This window comes from Rattus norvegicus, chromosome 9 (genome assembly GCF_021556685.1).
Source record: "Rattus norvegicus strain SHRSP/BbbUtx chromosome 9, alternate assembly SHRSP_T2T, whole genome shotgun sequence".
Classification (NCBI taxonomy): Eukaryota; Metazoa; Chordata; class Mammalia; order Rodentia; family Muridae; genus Rattus; species Rattus norvegicus.
The window spans coordinates 6072624-6088222 of record NC_141542.1 but is presented as its reverse complement, the minus strand read 5'-3'; the positions used below and the strand labels follow the sequence as shown (position 1 = coordinate 6088222).

Below are 15599 nucleotides of genomic sequence, written 5' to 3'. Positions count from 1 at the left end.
CTTTTTTAAAAAGCGAAATTAGGGCTGGAGAGATGGCTCAGTGGTTAAGAGCACTGATTGCTCTTCCAGGGGTCCTGAGTTCAAATCCCAGCAACCACATGGTGGCTCACAATCACCTGTAATGAGATCTGATGCCCTCTTCTGGTGTGTCTGAAGACAGCTACAGTGTACCTGTATATAATAAATAAATAAATAAGCCTTTTTCTTAAAAAAAAAAAAAAAGAAGTCAAATGAAAGTTGGGAGAAATGTCAAAACTCCCCTAGAAAATGAGTGAATGGCAAAACCCAACTTCTTTGGAAGTACAGAAAGATGGCCTTACTCAGCTCAGGAAGTTGAAACTGTGAGCAAGAACAGCACATCCTGCAGGCGACATGGGGAATGGCATGTGGACCCAGGGCCCCAGAAGGCTAACAAGAGGGACCTTTGAAGCAGCTGACAAGGTGGAAATGTCTCTTCCAGCACATGGGGAGCAAGGTGCAGCAAGGTGGCACTGCAGAAACTAGGGACAGAGGCTGAGCATAAGATACTGGCTGCACAGAGGCTGGCCTGTGGGCTCCACAGAGACTGTGAGACATGGGAGGTGGAGGGAAGGCCAGTGACGTTCACACCATGCACAGACAGACCCAACAATGAGCCTTGTTCACTTTCCATGTCCCAAAGGCATCGGCAAGCAGAAATTGAAACCAGTGAGGTCCCTACTCAGACAGGAAGAGGACAAAGAAAAGACTTTATTTCAACTGAAAGGCACAGCCATGGCAGGGGACAGGACCACAAAACTTGCACAACAGCCTGAGCCATGCACCCCAAGACAAATGTGTAAGATGCAGCTCCTTTGGTACAGAGGGTGGGTCTTACTGTCAACAGAGGAAGCTTGTCACAGGAGCTGAGAGGTCTAAGGGACAGTGCATGGAAACTGTAGGCCTTGGTGTAAACTGACAATACTGCTGCTGGGAAGAGGGCAAGAGGGGGATATGGTAGGTGGACAAATGGGTGGGTGGGTGGGTGGGTGGATGGGTGGATGGATGGAAGAAAAGATAAGTGGATACATAGGATGTTCATCCAGATTAGCTATACATACAGACATGTCCTTCAGTTTGAAACTAAACACTGTCCCACGCCTGTACTTGCAGTGTGCACAGGCCTTGCAATATTGACCAGGGTCTAGAATCAATGACAGCCTGAGGCAGACAACACCCGAGGCAGACAACACACAGCTAAGCTCCTGGGAGAAGCATCAGGAATCCACCACAGGGTGGCATACGAGGATGTGCTAAGAGCACTGTGGTTCAAGAGCCATGAACACCATGCTGTCAGCAGAGGAGGGGAAATCAACAACAACCCAGGGGGGGAGAAACTGTGTTGTGCCTCAGAATGGAAGGCAGATAACAGATAGGCACAGAGCAATGCCACGAGATGCCCTTCTCTCTTTACAGCTTTCCCAGAGGGGACCAGTAGTGAGCTCTCACAGCTCAAATATCTCCCTCAAGGAACAGAGTAGAACCTCTAATTGGAGTTCATGTCACCAAGCAGAACAGTCCCACTCCAGAATGTCTGCACCAACACTATGAGGACACAGTGACATTTCTCTTCCCTACCTGCCTGACCTCATCAAGCCTTCACAGATTCTTAAGGGCTGTTCCCAGTGAAAAGGAATGACAGGAAGTTGCCCACTTAAACCCTGGATTCTCTTTGTACTAACAGACTACCACAGAGCAAAGATGGAGCCTGTCAGTGCTAGAGGTGATACATCTGACAACTCGGTCCAGCCTGGAGAGAGGACTCAGCCCACAGGTGCCTGAGATGGTTCAAAGGGCAAAGGGAAAGATCTTAGGCATCCCCAGAATGCCCCCATGTGGGGGCCTCAGGAAAGACACCTGGGAGCCTTTCCAGAACCCTCTTCCCTTGCTACTACTAGTGTTGAAGCCTTATCACAGAGAATAAGGCAGAGAAAATGAGTGGGAGCACACGTCTGCACACTGACCTCACCACAAACACAAATGATTGAGCACAAACACTCTTGGTCACACACACTCACTCAGGCAAATAATCCGTGTCTTAAATAACACCAATCAGGCCGGGATGACTTGCCAGGGACAAACATAAGAATGGCTAGCACCTGCCTCAAACCCCAGGCCCCCTGTGGTGGAAGGAGAAAAGTGACTCCCTCTACAGACAAAGTATGTGACATACAGACCCACACATACTTGTGTATACACACATAATAAGTACACTAAAAGTGAAAATAAACAAATAAAAATAATAAAATAAAGAAGTAAGCCAGTGCTAGGGCAGGGCAGGGAACTAAGTTACCTGTGGCAGGGCTGCCTTCTGGAACCACAGCCTGCTGGAGGTGTGGCTGGAGGACCAAAGATGGAGCTGGATGCCCCTGCCATCCCAGGGCTTCCCTGAGCCCAGTGGCCTGGGACAGGTCTCTTCACTTGCCCGACCTCCACCTTATGGTATGACTGAGGGCCTACTGGGGCAAGGCACCTATCAAGATAAGTCAGGGACACGTAGTCCACATAGGCATGGACACATGCACACATATTCACACAACACATAAACATGCACATATACATGGACATGTGGACATGCATGGACACACATGTGCATGTATACACACACAGACACTAATGTGCTGCCACACCATAGCCATCTGAAGCAGTGGGGCACCATCACTATACTATCCCAGATGGTGAAGGAAACACAGTCAGGACATGGCTTGCCCAAGGCCACACAGCAATGGAGGTGTGGGGGGCATGGAGACAACAGTGTTAGCGGGTGGGAACACTGTGAAGGGAGGAGGCCATTGGCACTCTCATCTCACTAGGCAGGTCTCAGAGCTGGAGAAGCATGTACTCCATGAAGTGTCACAGTAGAAGTCACCATATGATGGTGCCCCATATGATGTGCTGTCAGAGACTGTCATGAGCTGGGTAGGAAAGGCTGACAGCCCAGGGATTCCCACTTCAGAGGTCCCTTACCCTAGGACACACCCTGTGGGGGCTCAGGACACAATGCAGCACCCAGCTCAACAGGAGAGAACAGCCAGGCAACAGGATTCCAGGAGCGGACACTGAGCAAGGCAAAAGGGTTGGGATCTCTAGGCTTAACCATGAGACCCCGCCAAAACTGAAAGTATCGCACACTGCCGAGGCATGGATAGTGGGGCAGCCACTCTGGAACACATACTGAGCACAGCAAAAATGAACACACAGAGCTGGAGAGATGGCTTAGGACCCAGGTTCAATTTCTGGCATCCCACATGGCAGCTCACAACTGTAACTCCAGTTCCAAGAGACCTGATATCCTTATACCAATGCACATAAAATAAAATCAAAATGAATTTTAAAAAACGAACACACACATATCTGCATAAACTCACACATGTTCACAACAGCCAGAAACTCAAAAACTAAGATGTCCATCAAAGACACACAGATGTATAATGGGTCCATGCCTTCCAAAGAATATTACTCAGCCATAAACAGGAACAGGGCTCTGACCCATAGTGAACAAACCTTGATAACATCAAGCCAGTGGGAGAGACCGGCCATGTGATCTCATCCCCAGTCACAGAAAACATGACAACAGGGATATGCTTTATGAAAGTTATGATTAGCGCCACACACCTCGGTGCAATCCTGCAGCCTGCCACAGCACAAAACATGGGTACTGTCACACATCTACACGCAGAAGAAAGGGCTTTGTGAAGACAGAAGGCCATAGGATCCTCATCCTCATCACCAGCTCCAAGCCCTTCACATCCATGGCCCACCACACAACCAGACTGTACTCAAACACCCACGGCAGGCAAATCTAACACATGAAAGCTTTGGTCTGCGTCTAGCAGGGGCTGGGAGGAAGGGGTAGACAGGAAGGGATAATGGAAATGGCTACTCTACAACACTAAAAGTGTTCCAGAAGGACAGGAACAGGAGTTGTGAGAGAGCAAATCTGTTGTGCTTAGAGACATGTGTGCATGTGTACATGCATGTCTGCACACATGAGCCAGAGCCTCAGAGTGTAAGGACTGGACTCCACCCCAGCTCCCAGAGAGAAAGCTGGAACAAGGTGAAGCCTATGATGGCAGCACTGGGGAGGTGAAGAATGTGTGGGGCTCTCTCTGGCCAGTAGCCATGACAGCAAGCTCCAGTCTCAGTGAGACCCTGCCTCCCAAGACAAGGTAGAGAACAAGTGAGGGACATTCCTAATATATCCTCCAGCCTCCACATGTACCTGCACATATAAAACTTTAGGGAGGCCTACATGATCAGACAAGCTGCTGAGGCTTAGAGAGGTGTGGTGACCTGTCCCAGGGAGAATGCTTATCCTTCTCTCCCCTCCCCTCCAGAGCTATCAGGCCCTACCAGACTCTGTCCTGAGGTAGCACAGGGCATGATACAAAGGTTACCACAGCCACAATGGGAGCAGAGAAGTCTCAGGCTCCCCAGAGGTGCTAAGGGTTCTTCTGCCTATCACAGGGGCTGTCCAAAAGACATACCCTAAGGCTGACAGTACCAGTCTGTGAACCTTGAGCATAATGGCTCCTTCTTTTGCTCTGGGAGCTCAGCCTCAGGATTTTTACATGTGTGGTCTGTCTGTGCTTGGGAGTCTCTGCCCCTGACTACCTCTGCCCACATCATCTTCAGGACACCCAGTGCAGGGGCAGTGCCCTGAAGGACCCATCAGCACTCTCTGGTGCCCCTTTTCCCCACCCCCAACCCCATGCTAACATCCCAGCACCTGGCCTGACACATGGGGACCCATCTTCGGACACAACTCTGCAGCTCATTTTTTTAAAGATTTATTTATTTATGTACATGAGTATACTGTCACTGTCTTCAGACACACCAGAAGAGGACATCAGATCCCATTACAGATGGTTGTGAGCCATTGCTGGGAATTGAACTCAGGACCTCTGGAAGAGCAGTCAGTGCTTTTAACCCCTGAGTCATCTCTCTAGCCCTGCGGCTCATTTTAAAATGTTTTTAGTATATTATAAATTTTTACAATTTATTTTTATTATTTATTTTTTGGGGAAGTCATGCATGTGAAAGCATGAAAACCACTAATGGGGCTGGTTCTCTCCTTCCCTGTGGGTCCTGGTCAGGCCCCTTTATCTGCTGAGCATATCGTCAGCTCTGCAGTTGGTTTTCATACCATCCTTTCTGGGGCTTGGGGGAACAATCCTGAGGTCTGGTGTACTGGGTAAGCACTCACCCTTGATCTATACCTTCCATTCCTCTAGGAAGCTGTTTTATAGCTAAGTAACTGGAGCCATGCTCAGGCCACAGGTGTGGCAGATGAAGACAGAGAACTCAGCTTCACAGGCACTGCGATGCCTTCCCTCATCTGTGCCACAGGCACTGCTCCCCTCCCTGTGCTCCCTAAGTAAGCCCAATAGTGGGCCTGACGAATGGCTCAGTGGTTAGAGCACTGGAGGCCCTTGCAAAGGACCCAGCCTCAATATCCGACGCTACCACGGTGGTTCGGTAACTCCAGCTCCAGGGAATCTGACCCCCTCTTCTGGCATCAACAGGCATTGCACAAACACACACACACACACAGGCAAAATGCCCATGAAATGAATACGAATTTTTTTTTTTATTTTTAAAGTAAAGGCCTGGCTGAGTGGTGCTGGTGTATAAATTTGATCCCAGCACTCAGGTAGCGGAGGCAGGAGTATCTTTGTAAATTTAAGACCAGCTTGGTTTACAAAATGAGCTATAGGACAACCAGGGCTGCAGAGAAATGCTGTCTTGAAAAACCAAAATAAATAATAGTAACAATCACCAACAACAACAATAACAATTAAATCCAAAGTGAAGGCAGGCAAGGACTAGGACACCTGCGGGTAACCGATGTAGTGACTGAGGGTAGCTCACACTGAGGCCGGCTCACCAGCTCTGCTGTCACCTTCTACTGTGGCTCAGAAATATGGGGTCTGCGAGAGTACTTTGCAGGTAAAGGCACTTGCTGCCAAACCTGACCCCAGACTTCTGCATGTGCAACTGTGGCACATGCCCCACACCCTACAAGAAACGTTATAAAGAATATTTAAATCCAAAACTAATCATTTCCCAAAGTAACACAGGCTGGGCCTGTAACCCTGATGACCAGACAGGGCCTGCATGTGACAGAGGCCAGAGCTTGCTGGGTCCACAGAAGGGTCTTATTAGTAGAAAGTGATCCAGAAATGCCAGATATGGCCACAAAAGGGTCCCTTTCATGCACCTGGCAGATCTCTCTGTACTATGACTACAGGGCTCCTGAGAGAAACCCAATGCCCACCCCCATGGGTCTCTGGTGCTAGAGAATCCCAGAGAAACACAGAGACACCTCCACAGCCTAGAACTCCTCCTCCCTGCCTGCCTCCAAGGGTCTCCTAGGCCTGACCCAACGTCTCTTCCTCCTTCCTATGCCTATCACCACCCAGGACAGGTGTGACCCCAACGATGGTCCCCCAAACACAGCTATCCCCGGTCTGGTTGCCAGAGGTGCCAGGACAACCTGTGCAAATCAGGCTCTGGGTCACTGGCTGCTGCTGCGCCTGCCCCAGGCACAGTAAGCCCGACTATAGAGGGAGCCAGAAGAGCATACCACCCCAACTGAGTCCCCTCCAGGCTCATCATGCCAGCCAGCTGCAGGCCATCATCTGGCAGGGAGCCACAGGACAGAATCAGAGCACCAGAAAGGTTCCCTGCACTGAGTGAGGCCACTGGTCTCTAGCTTGGGACATCTAACAGACAGGGACCAAGATGCTGTGGCTCCAGCAGCAGCCTGGAAGGATAGTGGGAAACCTTTCTAGGCCCCCCCAAGGCTACTGATGACCCCTAAGAAGGGTGTTTAAATTCTTGGGGTACTGCTCCTGAAGCAGTATGGCCCATTTCTCTGCCCACACCCTCCCTGAGAAGGTAGCATGCGAGGACCCCTTATGACTGGCTCTCTAACAGAAGAGAGTATAAAGAAATCTCATGGAGAGGACACAGGAGTTTAAGGGAGCTATTGAGACCCACTGGGCTCCCCAGTCCCAGCTGCCTCTTCTATCCTACCATGCTTAGAGGTACCTGACACATTCCACACCCAGGGAGGCTTCTGCTGGCTCTGTGGTCAGAAATAACCCCAGAGACCCAGTGCCCCATGGCCTCTCCGCTTGCAAGGATCATCTGGCTCCACACCCCACACCGTCGACTGGGCAGGCATAAGCAGCAAAGGGCCCAGTGCCTGGAGCTTCTCTGGAAAGGCACTGAGGCTGGAGTCCACCCTGAAGTCCCACCTGCAGCACATACAGACACACAGCTGCCACTCAGATGGGCCCGTAAATAAAAGCCCAAGTTTGCCACGCTCCCTTCTGTATCTGAGAGCCAGGAGGGCAGCAACCACAGCCTGGCTTACAAACTTATTCTTTGTCCGATATTCAAGGACAACCAGCCTGGCACTCCAGTAAGAGGAACAGCCTGAACCGGGATGCCCAGGAAAAGTGCTTGCTGTACAAGCCAGGCACGACTGAGCAAGCCGGCAATCCCAATACCATGGAAGGGGACACAGGAGGATCTCTCAGGGCTACGGATATATCTCAGTGGGTAAACACCTGTAAATCTGAGGAAATGAACAAAACAGGATTGTGGCAGACACAAGCTCTCACCCAGGCATCTATCTGGTGCTGGGATGCAAACCCTTGCCCTGGTCTTATTTCTTTGTGGCTGAGTTTTTGGTATGTGTGTGTTGGAGGCTAGAGGTCAACATAGGTGTCCTCCATCACCCTTGTCTCATTTTCTTGGCCTCTGCTGACTGGGGCTTACCACACTTAGACTGGCAGCTCCTCAGGGAGCTGGACTGCGGCCCTTCTGTCTCCACCTCTGTACTGGGGCTGCAGACACACCTGGCTATGGCCAGCTCTTATGTCAGTACAGATATTTGAACTCACATGTGTGCTTGCACAGCAGCAGCTCCTATCTACTAAGCCCTCTCCCCAGCCATGGTTTTGTTGCTGTTTCAAGACAAAGTAGAATATATAGACACTAATCTAAAACTTGCCATCCTCCTGCCTCCACCTCCTGAGTGCTGGGATTCATACACAGTTTACATGGTGCTGGGGAAGAAAGCGAGGGCTGAGGTGCACACTCTGTCCACTCAGCCCCAGCCCTGGGCTTTGTTTTTTAGTAGACTTTACTTTTCTGGAGTGGTTTGGGTAGTGATGTCTCATGCTCTCCTATCCCCACAGTGAAGGGAATAGCAGACAGAAGAATGACAGAGCCCCAAACAACTTATCCAGCCAAGAGGAGGGTCCTAGAGCAGACCACACCCAGTAGGGGTGAACAGAAACTCAACCCATCTGAGACTTCTTTTTTAAAAATCAATTCACAACTTTGAAACTGTTTTTGTGGTATTGGAATGGAGCCAAGACCTCTTGGTTCACCATCATGACCTGCCAGAGTGGATACTAATTTAAGGCTTAGCTAGTCACTGGGTCCTTGTCACTCTCTCTGAACCTGCCAGCACAGGAACACCCCACGACTTCTGGGACATTATTGTGGAGGAGAAGGCCAAGATTAAAGAAATGACTCAACTGAAGTAGATAAGTAACAAGTTCATCAAAGCAACAGGACAGGGTGTAGCAATGGGGAGGGTATCAGTGTCGCCTCTATGGAGCCAAGACAGTCATGGTGGGACCTACACGGGATGGTTATGAGGTGCCAAGGATGTTCGTAGGCAGATCCTGTCTGTACAAACACAGGCCCGGACTGGAGATAAGGGACCAGTAGAGTGCAGGAGCAAACAGAACCACTGGTCGCTGAAGGCAGACTGAGGACTGAAAGTGAGGTCCCAGCAAGGTGTGGGTAAGGAGCAGCTGCACACCGAGTACAATGAACACCCACCCCAGGGGTGGCCTGGTCACAGTGAACTGAGCCAGTGAGAACAGTGGTGCCGAACAGAAAGCTCCTGGCCCCTAGCCCTTGATACTCAAGGGCACCTGAGGGCAGGAGCTGGCTAGGTGCCAACTCTACAGATGGAAAAAGAGTCAGGATGCTGGACAGAGCAGGAAGGGCGCCTGCCTGCAGGTGGGATCTCCATCCAGACCTCTGGGGTTCCACCATAGCCGGAACTCCAAGGAAGGCAAGCAGAGCCTAGTCCCTGCTCCCCCCCCACCCCCACACACACAGGCCCTGCAGGGACAGGCCTCTCTAGAGGCAGGCCATCTGCTATAGTCTACTCCCTGTCCCCTGTTCCCAGGAGGCTTGGGCAGACTGGTACCTCTAATCTTGTTTCTGGAGTAGGAGACAAGCCCAAGGCCACCAGGTGCTGAACCCTCCACCCTTCCTTCAGATCCTGAGACAACAATCAGAAAGTATGCCACAGCCCACACCTCTACCTCTTAGCTCACTCACCCGTACGTGCGGTGTGTCAGGCACACACAGGCTCGTGCTCTCACAGCCTCACTGTCTTGTGGATACTAGGCTAGCCAGAGCAGCTCTTCCCAGCACTCCCAAGGAGCCCCTGGAGTGATGTGACAAGGTAGCTGACTCCCCACAGGTATCAGGTAGCACACAGACAGATGGCTACCCAGTGCTGGGGCTCCCAGGATAATGTGAGAAGGAGTGGGAGCAGAGCCCAACAGAGGAGAGAAACAAGAGCAGGAAACCTAGGTAAGGGCTGGGTAGGCAGGGAGAACGAAGGGCCCCTGGGGCAGGGAAGAAGCCGGGCTCTGGACAAATATCTACAGGACTGTGACTATGTCTCCAGACACTCCTCTGTGTACTAGGCTGTCTCCTCAGTAGCTCTCTCCCTGAGAGGAAAGGATTAGAAATTCATTTGTCATTCAGATCTGTACATTCCCAGCTCAGAACGCACACACTCACAGATGCACCTGGATATGCACAGGCACACAGAGCACCTGGCACAGGGACATTTCCACCCCAAACATCAAAACACCTTATGACAATCTGTGCAACCCAATCTCTTCCCTCAGGCTTCCTGCCCTCCCAGGGAGAGGATGAAAGTTCACCCAGCATCTTGCAAAGGGACTTGCAAGTTTAAATACAGGGCACCCACAAGACTTGGGAAAAAAAGAGAGGGGAAGAAGAAAACTAGTTACAGCTAGAGCAGGGTGGGAAAAAAAGGCTGGCCTAGTCTGGAGACACACCCTCCTGGTGACTCTGAAAGCAGCAATTACTGGAGAATTAAAGAGAGTGATTAGCCCTTTCCTGGTAGTGGTGGGAGCCCCTGAGGACCCATGTAATGAACCCATTTTGAGACAGGAGCTGTTTGGAGACAGTGCAGTCAGCAGCCTGGGGACTGTCAGATATACAACTAATGGGACACAGAGACATCCCGGAACCCCCAACCTTCTGCAACCAAGATCCTCAGCATCTATGAAGGTGCTGGCACTAGGCTGCAGGCTGAGCAAATCCCACTTGGTCACAGGGAAAGATATGCACTCTTCCTTGTTTTCTGAAACATGTTATAGGATCCATCCTCTCCATAGTTGAAAAAACCAGGAACTCCTGCAAGACACTTCCCCAGGTGTTACTTAATTATTAAAGCAATGCCAATCTTCCCCATCCTCCACCCCACCCCCACCACCCAACCTGTCAGCCAGATGGAACAAGGGGAAACCCAGGAAAGGTGATGCCCAAAGTGTACCAGTTACAGCATCAAATCTGCAATCCTGGACTCCACTGGACCAGAATCCCTTATACTCTCAGCAGGCTGACCAAAGCCCCTAAAAGAGCCCCCAGGACAGAGCAGTAGGAAAGCCACCCCCAGCTGTCCCCAGCTTTGCCAAGCTTCCCTGTCTGACGGGATGCCCTGAACGGGTGTGCACACAGACAACTGCACATTTCATGGCTTACAGAAAGAAGGGAGCTGGAAGGCAGAAACCGGGGGACAGAAGCAAGGTGGGAAGGCTGCCACTGCCACTGCAACAGCAGATATGTGCACTATTTATTTTCATTTTTAAAAATGCAGATTATATGGTGATTTGCAGACTTTGGACATTCGGGGGTCAAGTTTGTAAGGACATGATGAACGAGTGTTTGGAGGGGACAGCTTCAGTGTCCACTTATAGGAACCAATATGCAAAAGGGGGGGAAGATGGGAAAGCAAAGACTTGGAGTGGGTTTTTTATTTTTAAGAATTTTGGGTTGTTGAAGGGATGGCTGAACCGGGCCACCCACGCTGTCATCTTTTGTGCCCTGGAAAGGGGACGCGGCGCCCCGCCCCCGCCCCGCCTTTGTCCGGCCCCATTGCCCCCCCTCCAAAAAAAAAAAAAAAAAACACATCCTCCTTTCCTAGGCACACAATCGTTTTGTCGATCAACAAACAGCAGCTTCGCCCGAACGGACAAAAGCTCCGCATACCCCGCTACCCCGCGTAGCCAAGTAGGCCGCAGTCGAAGCCTCGGCCTGGAGTGCGCGCGGCAGGCCCAAGGCGCGGCGTTGGGGCAGGCATGGCGGCCGCGCGGCCCCCCAGAGGGGCCTGGAAGCTGCTGAGCGCCGCCGCCGATCGCACACTCACCTGGCGCAACGCGCGGCCCGGAGCGTGGACAGCAGGTTGAGCTGCGCGTGCCCAGCCGTCTCGCGTCGCCACTGCCGGCCCTCGCTCGCTTGCCCGCCCGGGCCACTCAGCTCCTATCTTCGCCTGGTCTCTACGCTCCTCCGTTGGTTCTCTCGCTCGCGGCCGAGCCCTCAGCAAGCGCTTGGGGCGGGGAGGAGAAGCTTCAGAGGCGGGGCGACAGCTCCTACTCGGCCGCCATTGGGCAGTCAGCCCACGCCCGCACGCTAATTGGTAGTGGCTGACAGCTCCGCCCCTCCCCTCATCAACACCTAGCGGCTCCGCCCTTCGCGACCTGGGGCGGGCGCAGGCACTCGACTTCTTCTCTTCATTGGTCCAACCCCGAGGACGCGCCGGCACCCACTCACGTGCCTGGTGACCGGCTCAGCTCTCAGTGGCTGCAGAGCATGCCCGTCAAGATGCACACAGCCAACCCGACTGCTATCAGGTGTAGGCTAGCCCGGAGCTCACGCAGATTGACAAGTGCGTTCTCCCGGACCTCACTGAGAAGAACGCCGATTGGTGTTTAGTACCGGCCTCTGGGTGCCGAATGGTTGGGACTAAATGTCAATCCTGTCTTGTGTGCTCCGGACTCCACCCTTGTTATCGGGCGGCTGCTGAGTACGTGATTTCCTGCACAACATCAGCGCTGGGTCTGAGCCACCGAGAGAAAGTGGTTCGAAACCCGGTGATTCAAGATCTGGAGCCAGAATTTGATACCTGCTATGCAAAAGGGTAAAGTGAATTTCAAAAGCGCTCCATTTTGCCCTTCCTGGACGTTCATGAGTTCCCTAAAACGTGCGTGACTTCAGCTGGGGAAGTCACCAACCCGGCCTCGGTTCCCCCGACTCCTCCTATGAACTGATGATAGCTGTACCCACGGGAAACTTTGCAACAATTCGGTGGAAGAGGAAATTCAATTGTCTACTTCTCAGAATTTCCTAGGTCCTACTTTCCTGCTCAGCGGAGGCCTGGGCACCCAAATTCCAGCTACAGGTGTCCAAGCCCCCGCTCCACACAATTGTTTCCATTGGACTTTATTGTGCAATGTAAGGTAAACAGCCATCTCCATGCCAGTCACCCTGCACTCAGAAGCATTTAAGGTCTTATATCATCCCCATCAATATGCATTTATAACTTTAAATTTCTATTATTTTGCATATATGTGTGGGTATATGCCTTTACAGGTCAGGGGGCAACCCTAGAGTTTACTTTCCTGTCATCTGGATCCCTGGATCAAACTCAGGTTGTTAGGCTTGGCTGCAAGCTCCTTTATCCAAACAAGCTTGCTGGCCCTGCATCATTATGCTTCTATACTTGAGCAAGCAGGGGTTACAATGTTCCTGTTTTATGGGGCAGACTAGAAATCCTTCTATTTTAAGAAACCCTCCTAAGAGCAGGTTCTTTGTGCACCCAAGATATTTGTTCGACCCCCTAGTCTCTTGTTAATTCATTAACTCCCAAGGTTATGCATATTCCAAACTGGACTCTTGAATTGTTTCCATTTCTCTCATTGTGTGATGTAAGAGGAATAGCCGTCACCTCACTCAGAAAGTGCAGGCTGAGTGAGGAATCTGGGCTGCACTATCATCTGAACTGGAGGCCAGTCAGGGCTACATAAGACCCTGTCTCAAAAAAAACAATAGGCAAGGCCAGAGAGATTCAGTGGCTAAGAGTGACTGCTCTTCCAGAGGTCCTGAGTTCAATTCCCAACACCCACCTGGTGACTCACAACCATCTATAATGGGAATCCGAGGCCCTCTTCTGGTGTGTCTGACAGCTACAGTGTACTCATAACATAAAATAAATAAATCCTTAAGGGCTGCAGAGAATGGGATCCCATGCCCTCTTCTTAGAAGAGACCAGCAGTGTACTCATAAATAAAATAAGTCTTTAAAAAAAAATAGAGCTTCCCATCATAAAAAAAAAAAAAAAAATGAATAGGCAGGAGAGACAGATGACCTGTGTTTGGGGTTGAGGGAGAGTCCTCTATGGGCGGCGCACGTGCGCGCGCACACACACACACACACACACACACACACACACACACACACACACGCGTATGAACTCCAATGTCTATCAGTCCTGTTAGCCCTCCATGCCTGGACAGGGACGGAGTCTTGTGTGGTCACTGCCACTGTATTTTCAAGAGCAGGCGAGCTGTGTGAAGAACAGGTAGGTTTTTTAATTTAGGCGTGTATTTTATTACATTTACTCTGCTCTCAGGACTCATCTGTCTACACAGTGGTAGACACTTAATGGTTAAGATTGCATATTGCTCTTCCAGAGGGCCTGAGTTCAAATCCCAACACGTATATCAAGTGGCATAAAACCACCTCCAGCTCCAACTCCAGGGGATCCAACACCTGCGACCTTTGGAGGCACCCACTCACATGATTTTCTAAGATTAGGTTTCTAATCATAAATTTTCTAACATCTTTGATATGGTGGCCCATGCCCTTAGTTGTATACCCCTGGGGAGGTAGAGGCAGGCAAATCCCTGATGTCCAGGTCAACCTGGGATATTGTGTGCTGAGGACATAACTATACCCCATTGTGTTTGGGTGGTTTTGGTTTTTCGAGACAAGGTTCTTAACAGACCTGGCTATCCTGGAACTCACTTTGTAGACCAGCTAGCTTCATGAACTCAGAGAGATCCTCCTGCTTCTGCCTCTCAAGTACTAGAATTCTCTAGAGACATGTACCCCCATGTCCACTACTGTATAGTTCAGGCTAACCTTGATGTCAAGATCTCCTACCTCAGCCACCGAATACAGGCTAACAGGCATATCCCATTCACTCAGCTATGCAGGGTTTTTAAAAAAGTAAGGCAGTAATTGGTGAGAGGCTCCATGATGTACACAGAGGCACTTTTAGCCAGATGAAAACATATGTTCCATCCCCACAGCCCATCCATCCACACCATGAAAACTAACTTCCAAAAAGTTACACACTTTTGAAGAATTTTTAGATGTGTAAAGGTCTTGTGTGCAGTACCTGCAGAGGTCAGAAGGGGGCATCAAATGCTCTGAAACTAGAGTTACCTATGTGAGTCAACACATGGGTGCTGAGAATCAAACCCAAGTCTTTTACAAGAGCAGCTGGTGCTCTGAACTCTCCAATCCCACATAAATGTTTAAAAAAAAAAAGTTAAAGCAGTCCCATCCTTGGCTTGAGACCGCAGATGACGCCCCAGAGCTCATTCTGAGCAAAGCTTATCTCTGAACCATCTAGCAACCTTATGCTGTAGGTGGGGGACATGCCCCTGCTCACCCTCCCAACTCCACCCTCTCCAACTTGCACTGCCCAGTACAGAAGAGAATGCAGGCACATGAGGAGCCATAGAAGAACCTGGTGCAACTTCCCACTTCTGGGTGCCAGGAATTCTGGTCTCACAAATCAGTGCTTGCAAAACATCTAGTTTTGTTTGGTTTTTGTTTGTTTTATCCAAAATGTGTTTATTGGGAAGGTTCCCACTCATCTTTTTTTTTTTCTTTTTTCTTTTTTGTCGGAGCTGGGGACCGAACCCAAGGCCTTGCGCTTGCTAGGCAAGCGCTCTACCACTGAGCTAAATCCCCAACCCCTGGTTCCCACTCATCTTGAATCAGGGGCTTTCAGTGCTGCTTCCTCCTGAAGGAGCATCCTTCTGTCAGCCTTGCTTTTCCACCTGTAGGCTGACGGAGGACAGTGGAGCAGCCAACACACAAGACTACCGTTTGTGTATGGCTAAAGACCGTGGTGATTTTATAGCATCCTGGGCATTTCACATCCATAAAGTAGGAATTGGGGCTCTGCACCAGGCGCTTTTTCTTGTGTTTCTTCTTCTCCTCTTCTGGAGAGGGATGAAGAAGATCCTTTGCAAGAGGCATGTTCTCGTAGGGAGGTCATCACTGCCGGAAAGGAACATCTAGTTTTATATAAACCTGTGCTGCTATCTGTACAACTGTAGAATCCTCCAGAACATTTACAATAGGGGCCAGCAAACTATGAGTCAAAGGCTGGATCTAAAGTGCACTGTGCTTCAGGTTTATAGCTTCTGTCC

At 50.5% G+C, this 15599-nt stretch overlaps 1 protein-coding gene and 1 pseudogene across 14 annotated transcripts in view; both read right to left on the bottom strand.

Moving 5' to 3' along the window:
• Kdm4b (lysine demethylase 4B) overlaps positions 1–11696 on the bottom strand; it is a 78480-nt gene extending 66784 nt beyond the window's left edge. For 12 of the 14 annotated variants that reach the window (XM_087565043.1, XM_087565051.1, XM_087565045.1 and 9 more), the window contains exon 1: positions 11522–11691. The gene's annotated coding sequence lies outside the window, so the exon portion shown is untranslated. Of the gene's footprint in view, positions 1–11521 lie in introns of all 14 variants that reach the window. The other 2 variants (NM_001044236.3, NM_001395633.1) reach the window with 1 other exon arrangement.
• A 3448-nt stretch (positions 11697–15144) lies between these two features.
• On the bottom strand, positions 15145–15465 carry Rps27l3 (ribosomal protein S27 like 3; annotated as a pseudogene).
• Positions 15466–15599: the final 134 nt, after the last annotated feature.